Below are 11,228 nucleotides of genomic sequence, written 5' to 3'. Positions count from 1 at the left end.
CTGGGGACCCAAAGAGGAAGCCTTTTCATTCTTTGCCAAGGGCTTTTTTTTTTTAAAATAGCAGAATGGGATCATGTTCCAAAAATGTTAATGCTATAAAATGAGAGGTCTGTATTATATGACATCTAAGATCCCCTCAAGTACTAACTCTAAGATCCTATGTGTGTGTGTGTGTGTGTGTGTGTGTGTGTGTGTGTGTGTGTGAGAGAGAGAGCACACAGGCATTAACTTAGATAGGTTGCCTTTGCCCTACTTTCACAAACAGAATCCAGTAATGGAATTATCTGGTGGTTCTAAAGAGATCATTTTATTAGGATGCTGTCGATGCTTATCTCCTACTTTAGGTTAGGTAAGTAGGCTTTTAAAGGCTTGGCCAAAGAATGATCTGAAACAATTTCTTTTGACCCTGGCATCATCATAGTTACGACTTCATTATGGATGAGGAGGATTCCGGCCTGATCTTTCTTGGCTTCAAAGAGAAATAGCCACAATACAGTGCCAAGAGCAGTCCCTGGATTTGGAGCTAGAAGTCCTGGTCCAAATCCTAGTTCTGCTCTTTACTACCTTATGACCTGCATGTTTGTTCATTTCTTTTTTTTAAGTTTTTTTTTTTTATTTGTAGGCAATTGGGGTTAAGTGATTTGCCCAGGGCCACACAGCTAGTAAGTGTCAAATGTTTGGTCTGAGGCCGGATTTGAACTCAGGTCCTCCTGACTTCAGGGTCAATGTTTTATCCACTGCGCCACCTAGCTGCCCTTGTTCATTTCTTAGGGCCTCAGATTCTTCAGCTGTGAAATGAGGGGGTCAAATGGAAGTTCCTTGAGGACAGGGACTGTCTTCCTTTTGAATGTATATCCCCAGTGCCCAGCACATGCTTGAGTAAATGCTTGTAGATTGGTCACTTGATTGATTTAAATTTCCTTTTATTATTTATCATTTTCTCTTGTTGTATAGTCATTGGAAACATATGTAACAACTACAACATTTCTAAAAGTATTATAGAATGCCAGAGCAGGAAGGGAACTCAGAAACTGTCTAGATCAACAGCTGAATTTTACAGATTAGGAAAATGGGACCCAAAAGAGTAAAGCAATGTGGCCAAAGACTCAAAGCTAGTGAAAGACAGAGGTGGAATTGGAGCCAGCTTCCAGAATCAGATGATTTAAGAGTTGGAAGGGACTTCAACTGCTGTCTTACCCAACTTGTTCCAGAAAATGGGTCTCTTTTATAATATACTGACCACCAGGTTGTCATCCAGCCTTTACCTAATTAATTATCTCCAATATGGTGAATTGAGTCCACTTTTTTGGGGTGCTCCAAGTGTTTGAACATGTTCAATGACATGCAACAATCATCTTACGAATGGGAGAATGAAGGGATACAAAAGAAGGGTGGTCATTTTCCCTCATAGTGGAAGCGACATCAGGAAGAGAATTGAACTCTTTTTAAGCCATCACTGTCAGCCTAGATAGGATATAGGTTGTAGCTATGGGAAAAGACCCAATAAACAACAGTTATATAAGAAAAAGCAAAAATCATAGAACAAAGACTGTAGGAACTGGAGATCACTACATTTTTTAGAAGCATTTTTGAAAGGGGTATTTATATACATATGTGACTCACTTACAAATAACAAACCCTATCATACAAGATCCAATCTCAAAAAACAGATAAATTAGGAGTGTTTATTTGTAATACAAGAGGATTCACTTGGAGGTTATTTTAAATAACAAGCTCACTTAAATAACAAGGTGAATTTTACATATGTATTGATTAAAAAAAAACCTCACATCTTTTCTGAGAGTAATAGCACCTTAAATCTGGAAAAGATCTTAGGAGTCATCAAATGAGATAATGCATGTAAAGCACTTTGTAAACTTAAAAGCACAATATAAAATCAGTTATTATTGTGGTTATTATTATTCATATCTAGTCCAAATCCATCAATTTATTCTTGAGAAAATTGAAGCTAAGAGAGATAAAATCATGTGTCCAAGGTCACACAGCAAGGACAGTGTAGTTAGAAATACAGTTTCAGTTTTCTGTTTTTCAGTCTAGGAACACAGCTATTGTGTAAATTGCGAATCAAGGCAAGACATGCAAGTGTGAAACCTTTAACTATTCCATGCCTTACAGGCTTGGCAGTGTTTGGGGTTATTTCAGACAGAAAGAGCTGTCCAAATTCTTATTTTATTTTTGCAGAGAAATTAGGGTAGATCACGAATCCCCTGAGATATTGTAAATAGGAAGCATACCTTGACCTTAACTCTTTTGACCTTGTTTCCTTATTTTTAAAATGAGAAGGCTGGACTCAATCTCTAAAACACCTTTCTATCCTAGCCATCTAAGATCTGTTTTCCAGATAAGGAAACTGAGGCTTACAGTTTTATGCTCATGTATTAGAATGGGGAAGGTTCTTGAAGATCATCTAATTCATCTCCTTTATTTTACAGATGAGAAAACTGAGACCCAGGGAGGAGAAATGAATTGTCCTGTCTTCTAAATCCCAACTCACTGTGATCCATGAATTGTACTATGTACCTGATAGCACATTCTGAGACTGTTATATTGAAGTCTGACTAGGAGGGAGCTGGCATGGTAATTCCATTCCATTCCAGTTTGAACCACCTCACTCCACACTATAGCCATGACAGTTGCTGTCCCTATATCAAGGGTGCTGATAGGAATCACAGAAGGTTCCTGACCATCAGGGTAGCTAGGTGGCACAGTATAGTGTTGGGCCTGGAGTCAGGAGGACCTGAGTTCGATTCCAGTCTCAGAAACTTATCAGCAGTGTGATCCTGGTCAAGTCACTTAACCCTGTTTGTCTCAGTTTTCTTATCTGTAAAATGAGCTGGAGAAGGAAATGGCAAAACACTCTGGTATCTTCTCCAAGAAGACCCCAAACAGAGTCAGAAAGACTGGGACACGATTGAATGACTAAACAACAATCCTAAATGTTAGGTCTCTTCAAACTTAGTTTCAAGAATGTTGAAGGGAGCATCTTTGGAACTCTTTGTTAAAGACATGGTTTACTTTTCTGTCTAGAAGTAGTAGACCAGTAGGAGAGTACTTGAAGACAGGGCATTTTATTTATTTTTTTCTTTTTGGTTTTGTCTTTGTGAATTACATGCTTACTGAATGGAAATTGCAATGCAGGGTGCTCCTTGGAAAAAACCCCAAAAAACTAACTAAATGGTTCAATCTTTTCAGGAATATGTACTTGTAGCTTTAAGAAAGCTCTCTGTCTTCCCTTTCCCCTTCCCCACCCCCATTTCAGCTTTATATGTGGGGGGAGGGGTGTGTGTGTGTGTGTGTGTGTGTGTGTGTAAATGTTGAACCAGGATGGGAAGGCTGATGTACACACCCCTGTTTCTGTGGAAAAAGAATTAAAAAAGACTCTTAGCCTCGTTTAGAGTTACAATCCAACAGAAGAAAATGGCAGGGACAGTGATCTCTCCTTGTCCATTCCTTCTGTCTCTGTTGCTTTTTTGGTTTTACTCTCTCTTAGCTTCTGTTCCCCACACCCCCTCCTCTTCCTCTGTTCCTGTCTGCAGGCTTTTTATTCTCATCAAAGCCAGAGAATCCTCTTCTCAGGTTCATGTAATGCCCGTTGCCATGGTACCCAGGAACCTGGCATTATTAAGACAATCTCTTTATTAGTAAGCTCTCACATCCCAGTGAGCCAGACTCCTCTTATCCCATTTGACAAGATGAGGAACCTGAGGTTCAGAGAGGCTTACTGATTTGATTGGTGGTCATTGCAAGAAAGACCTAATCGAATCCAGATTCACTGCCCTCTTTCCATCCTACACATGACTGTCAGGCTAATCTTTCATATGCATTGATACCATCATGCCTTCTGCTCTAAATTTCCTGATGAATTCCTAATGCCTACCAAACAAATAATGCATACATAGGGTGTATGGTTTGGTGTAGGGGAGGGAGTCTTGTTCTTGGATTCTAGATGACTTGAGTTCAAATACCATCTTTGATACATGCTATCTGGGTGACCTTGGGGAATTCACTAGCTTTCATTAGACCTCATTAGGATCCTCATTAGCAAAATGAGGGTCTCAATCTTTTTTTTGTCTTTTTTTTTGGTGAGGCAATAGGAGTTAAGTGAGTTGCCCAGGGTCACACAGCTAGTAAGTGTCAAGTGTTTGGTCTGAGGCCAGATTTGAACTCAGGTCCTCCTGACTCCAAGGCTGGAGCTCTATCCACTACGCCACCTAACCGTCTGAAGGGTCTCAATCTCGATGGTCTCTGAAGTCCTTTCTAGCTCTTAGCATATAATTCTCTTAACCTTAGCTTGGCCTTAAGGCCCTTTACAATTTGGCATCATCCGACCTTTCTAGTGTCACTTCATCTTCCTTTCTCCTGTGTACTCTCAGCATCTGCTAAACTGAACTACTGGGGGGCAGCTAGGTGGTGCAGTGGATAGAGCACTGGCCCTGGAGTCAGAAGGACTTGAGTTCAAATCCAGCCTCAGACACTTAGAATCTGTGTGACTGTAGGCAAGCTGCTTAACCCTATTCCCTCCAGAAAAAAAGTAAACTCAAGTACTGGGTCCCTGCTCCACCTTTCCAACTCACACACACAAATATGCACACACACACACACACACACACACACACAGATGCACACTAAAACACCGATTCCTTTAATCTCTGTCTTCACATACAAACACAACTTAGTATCCTAAGCCTAGACTACTTTCTCATCCATCTTTATCTAGTGAAATCCTTCAGCATCACTTCCATGTTAGCTCGATTGGAAAATTACCTTTCCTGGCTACCTTTCCAGAATGATTTCATATTACTCTCCTGTCCATTCTCTATTTTCTACCAGAACTGCTTCCTTGTCATCCCTTTTATATATGAACCTATCTTTGTGCTTTGGTTCAAGCTATTGCTTATCCTCTCCCTCCTCATCTCTGCTGCCTCTTGGAATCCCTAGCTGTCTTCAAATTTCAGTATGTGTCACTGCCTATACAAATCTTTCCTATTCCTCCAGTTGTTAGATTTCTTCATCCTTTATTTGTTGGTTCAATTTGACCTTCAGATTATTATTATTATTATCCAATTCTTCTCATCCACTTTGATGAGGCTCACCTAAACATGGTACCTGAACAAGTTACTTCTTTGCTCTTATTCTTTTACATTAATGTTATATGGATCATTACACAGGTGGATAAAACAATTTTTTTTATAGTTGGATGAAAATATCAGGATGTAAGCTCATCCTCTAGCCTTACTGAAAGCATCTTTGATAGTCAGGACAACAGGAATGATATGAACCTCATCCTGTTTGCATGTAATTTTTATTTCCTCTGCTAGGTCTCTACATTTTGAAGCTTTTAGTTCCCTGGAGCTTGGAGTTTTGAATATTTGGGATGGTGACACCCATTAAAATGTCCCTAAGTTTTAATGACCAAACCAAGGTTTGGACTGTGATAATGGTCTGGTTTCAGTACAATTTATTAGTTGAGTTCTTTGATATCTTGGAGTCTGTATTTCCAATATGGGGACTTGTCATTTGTCAGTCCATGAAAAATAGCAAGCTTCTGATTCTAGCCTCCAGACTTGCCAGGTATTTGGAAGACCTTAAATTTTTATAGCCCTTGTGGATGTATTGCATAATCTCTTCTTTTTTTTTTGGTCTAGTACTAATTCTAGAGCTCTCTCTCTCTCTCTCTCTCTCTCTCTCTCTCTCTCTCTCTCTTTCTCCTTGCCCTGGAAGGTCAGGTTCCCTTAGCATAGGTGTTTATTTTTCTTTTTAGGATTCTAAGTGAGGGATTGGGGAGAATTCCTCTAGTATTATTGCTCATGACCCCTCAACAGTGTCCTACCCCAATTATTATTGTTATTATTATGGGACCATAATATCACTCACAATGATATATTTTTGTAAATTATATGAAAATTTATTTCTAGCACCTAGGCTTAGTTTACCAATGGTAAACAGGATAGAGAGAAATATCTTATTTTGTTCAGTGTGAGGGGTGTCATGGGGAAATAATTTTACATTTTAATTTTTTTCTATTTAAAAATTTTAGCCACTTTATTTATATCTTTAGTGTTTTCTTGAATACCATGTCTAATTTAGCATCTTCCATATGGGGTAATGTCCAGTTCAAGTTTTTTTTTTTTATGATTTCTTCCCTTCCATTTTCCACCCCCACTCAAACTTGAACAATAACAGAAAAAAAACCAAAGAAACCTATAACCTCACAACAAACACATAGCACAGGAAAACAAATTCCCACATTGTCCATGTTCAAAAATACGTCTGGATTTTAAGCCATTACTTGTCTGTCAGGAAGTGGGTGATGTGACTCACCATCCATCCTCTGGACTGAAGATTTATCATTGCATTTACAAAGAATTCTATAGTCTTTCAAGGTTATTTTTTAATCTATTATGTTGTTATCATTGTGTAAATTGGTTCTAGTTACTTCACTCTGTTCATAGCAGTTCACAGAGGTCTATAGTTTCTTCTGAAAACTTCTGTAAGACAATCACTTGGGGTGGTGTGAAGGAGCAGAGGGGAGAGAGTGTGTTTCCACCATGCCTCTTTGACCAGAGGATGACCTTGTGAACCTCAAACGACAGAAAATTTTGGACTTCCCATAGGTGTCCTAGCTGTGTTCTCAGAATACCAGTGACTGAATGAACAACACTAGAATTCTGAGACAAAGAGAAACTAGACTAATTGGGGAAGGGCAGCTTCAGAATTCTTCAAAGAGCCCAGCAGAAAGCTAAATATACCTCAGGAAAACTTCTTGAATACTGCACAAGGGAATTAAAGCACTTATGGGAAAGGGTTAACTCACAAGCCTCATTAGTAGGGTGGAGATAGCTAATTGATCCTCATGCTTACACTTGCATAATTTGCATATTATTAATTTTTATTGCAATAGCAGTTCTACCAAAAAGTAGGAGCAGGGAATCAATAACATTGCCTCGGTATAATAATTGAATTTAAATTCTTGCTTATATTCTTGATAACAGTTATCACATATGACTGAGTCATTTGTGGTATTATGGAGAGAGTATATTCTGTGTCCTCATTGCAGCTGGACATAAAATAAACACTCATTAAATCCTTGGTGATTTGAATAGAATCATTTTCTTTTTTCTTTGATTTTAGGAAGGTATATTTCCTAAAGGTTATTATCATCTGCCAGTGTGATAATGGGGAGTGCTTTTTATGTCAGGGTAGTGCTTTTCCCTTACCCCACATTCCTAGGCAGAAAACTCTTTGTCCTGAGGGCCACTCTGACCATAGCATCTCCATCTCTGTCCTCACATCTGGCACTGTCTTGATTGGCCTATAGAAGCAAAAGCCAAAGGTAGCTATGGCCTTCATGTCTAATCAGCTGACAGACAACATCTTGGAGATGGTGTACAGAATAGTTACTCACAAGTTGGAATGGAAGGGGCACTAGGAAGTTCACCCTTTATTCTACAATGATATTATAGAATCTCAGAGCAGAAAGTTATTTCAAAATTCATCTAGTTCAAACCATAACTAATCAGCAGTCCTCTCTATAATATCTCTGATATTGTTGTTGTTGTTTGTCCTTCATTCTTGAAGAGGACCATGACATCAGGGAGGTGATGCTATGACACGCAAGTGAATTGTATTTAAGTGAAGGAGAGCTATGTAAAGTCCCCAGTCTCACTTTCTCCTCTGGAGCCATCTGGGTCCAGTGGCAAGATGTAGATCAGGATGACTGAAGATGGCTGCGGATGCAGTGGAAGACCTTGGTATTTTTAAGCTAAGGTCTTTCCCAGTTCTCAGTTTGACTGAGGCAACATCCATTCAGTGATTAAGGATATGTAGAAATGAGGCAGAGAATGGCCTCTTTACCTAGTCAAAAAACATCAGTCTGGGAGGGAAAGACCCTTAGGGTTTCTGGCTAAAACAGAAACAATCCCTGATAAATAAGCATTCAATCTCCTTTCAGAGCCCTAGAGAAAGGGAGCACCTGTTATCATATGGTAGCTAGGTTTTGCAATGGATAGAGTGCTGGACCCGGAGTCAGGAACATGTGAGCTCAAATTCTGCCACCAAAACTTACTAGCTATGTGACCATGGGCAAATCACAACTTCTCAGTCCCAGTTTCCTAATCTGTAAAATGGGGATGATAATAGCACCTACCCCACAAGGTTTTGATGAGGCTCAAATGAGCTAATGTATACAAAGTGCTTTGCAAACCTTAAAGTATGCTGTAAATGTTATTGTTATTATTATTATTATTAATTATTTTCACAGGCTAGTGAAATTAATCTAATACAGATTCATTGCTTTGAATTTAAAGGGTACATTAAAAAAGCCTCTTAAGGAATAAGTGTCCCATCCAAAGGGTAACCCATTAAACTGGTTATTACTCATTTACCTTTGCTGCTGAATATTGTTGTTTAGTCATCTACAACTCTTTGTGACCCATGGACCATAGCACACCAATGCTACCCACAGGGTTTTCTTGGCAAAGATACTGGAGTGGTTTGCCATTTTCTTCTCTAGTGGATTAAGGCAAACAGAGGTTAAGTGACTTGCCCAGGGTCGCACAGCTAGTAAGTGTCTTAGGTCAAATTTGAACTTAGGTCTTCTTGACTCTAGGCCCAGCACTCTATCTACTACAGCCATCTAGCTGCCTCTTTTACACCTTATCACATGGTAAGGTCAACAAATATTTATTAATTGATTTAACTCAATATACCACCCCTTTGATTGGACTGCTTACATGGGCCAGCTTCATTTATAAGCTTATCTTTTATGACAGTGATTTCCAGCCTTTTGGAGTATGAAGACCCCTTTTTAAATGTCAAGAGATTTGTGAATTCCAATAATAGTAGTTGTTGCAGCTCTTAGTTAACCTAAGAGGTAGCATGATGTAGTGGGCAGAGACCTGAACTTGTATCAGGAAGACCTGACTGACTCAGATATTTCCTAGCTCTGTGATCCTGGACAAGTCATTTCACTAAGCTCTTTGAATATCAGTTTCCTAATTATAGGTGAAATGGTACCTGGAATAACATTACCTCTTTCACAAGATTGTTTTGAGCTCAAATGAGAGAATGTATAGAAGGTATTTTACAAACTCTAAAGAAGTACAAAATGCAAGACATTATTGCTGAAGTTTGAGAAAATACAAACCAGAAAGTGAATATGAACTGAGTAATGATTTTAAATAAATTAATATTTTATTAATCACAGTAATATCTACATAATTGAAACAAATTAATAAATGCATTAGGGCAGGCATATTTTATTCCATCTACAGGAGTGCTTTGCTTCTGTAACATGTTAAGTCATATTGCATATTTTACTAGAGCTAAATAAAGATCAGTGTGTCAATTCTTGGGAGAATATATGGATTTTGGAATCTCTTTTCCATAATGTAGCAGCCTCCCAGGGGAAAACAGCCTACATGTTGAGAACCACTGCTCTGTGACAAGTGACTGATAGCATGTCACCAAAGGAACAGGAATTTTGCTGGTGAAGGAGAGAGGAGTAGAATTGGAGAGCAAGACATTTCTCAGATAGGACTGGTCTGCATGGGGTGCTGCAATGAAGGAGGGAAGAGGGAGGAATAATTTTGAGACTTTTAATTTTCCCTCTAATGTTTTCAGACATAATAGGATAAGAACAGATAGTGATGGGACCTGCCATTTCACTGGTAGAGATAGAGAACTATTGAGTGAAGAAATTTGAGCTGCCAATTCAGGTTGGCACTTCCTCTGCAATCTATAATCTTAAAGGTTCTTAGAACGCTGGGAGGTTTAGTGATATGTTTAGATTCATAGACAGTATGTGGCAGGGGTGAGAGTTAAATCCAGGTCTTTTTGGTTTGAGGACAGTTCCACGTTGCCTCTCATAATATAACGTAATATATAATAATATATAATAATACATAATATAACATGACATGACATGACATGGTATAATATAATATGATATGATAAATATAATATAATGTATAATATATACTAGAATATATGATATGATATGATATAATATAATGTACTGTGCTAATGTACTGTGATATTTATAACAACAATCCATTCCTATACTATGTATGTTTCCAAAAGACTTTACATACATTTCCTCATTTGATTCTGATGACAACCCTTGTACATTGTATATGTAATAATAATGAGAATTTTACATTTGTTATCTCTTTAGACTGTATAATATCTTTGGGTATGATCTCTATGGGTATGATAATAATAATAATGATAGCTAGTATTTATATAATACTTTAAGGTTTACAAAGCACTTTAAAAATATCTTATTTGATTGTCACACGACAGTGGATGAAACTGAGGCAGATAAAGATGAAGTAACTTGACAAGGTCACACAGCTGATAATTATTTGAGGCAAGATTTGAACCTAATATTTTCTGACTCAAGGTCTAGTGTTCTATCTACTGCATCCCTTAGAAATCTCTTTTAAAAATGAGAAAACTGAGCTTCAGGAATATTAAATGACTTGTTCATGGTCGTACAGCTCATTAGCAACCAAAACAAGATTTGAACTCAGGACTTCCTGAATCCAAGCTTAGCACTAAGCCATGAAATTATAGATTGTGTGTGTGTATGCTATTGTTATTAGCTTTTAGAGGTCACCCATCTGAAACACATGGCCATAACAAGTTTCTCCCCAGATGCATTATCCAAGGATAAAAATTCTCCCAATAAGTATAGCTACTGAGTTCCCATTTTCATTGAATGAAGGTAGCTAAGAGAAAAATAACTAGATCACTGGAAAAGAGAGACTAAGACTGGAGTATCAGGGCAACCCAAAGAGAACTGGATCAAGGAAAGGAACAGATAAAGGATAATAATAATAACTATCATGTATATAGTATGTATTATGTGCTAGTCACTATAGTAAACACTTTACGAGCACTATCTCATTTAATTCTCACAACAAACTTGGGAAGTAAGTGCTATTATTATCCCCTTTTTATAGTTGAGGAAACTGAGGCAAAGTGAGATTAAGTGACTTATCTAGGGTCACACAGGTAGTAAGTGTCTGAAGCCAGATTTTTAAAAAATATATATTTTTTTCTATTACATGTAAAAACAATTTTTAACATTCATTTAAAAAAATCTAAGTTCCAAATTCTTTCCCTACCTCCCTTCCCTACTTCCTCCTTGTGAAGGCAAGCAATTTGACATAGATTACATGTGTGTTGTCATATAAAACATTTCC

Source organism: Vombatus ursinus, unplaced genomic scaffold (genome assembly GCF_900497805.2).
Source record: "Vombatus ursinus unplaced genomic scaffold, bare-nosed wombat genome assembly UNPS02014789.1, whole genome shotgun sequence".
NCBI lineage: Eukaryota > Metazoa > Chordata > Mammalia > Diprotodontia > Vombatidae > Vombatus > Vombatus ursinus.
This window is presented reverse-complemented; position numbering follows the sequence as displayed.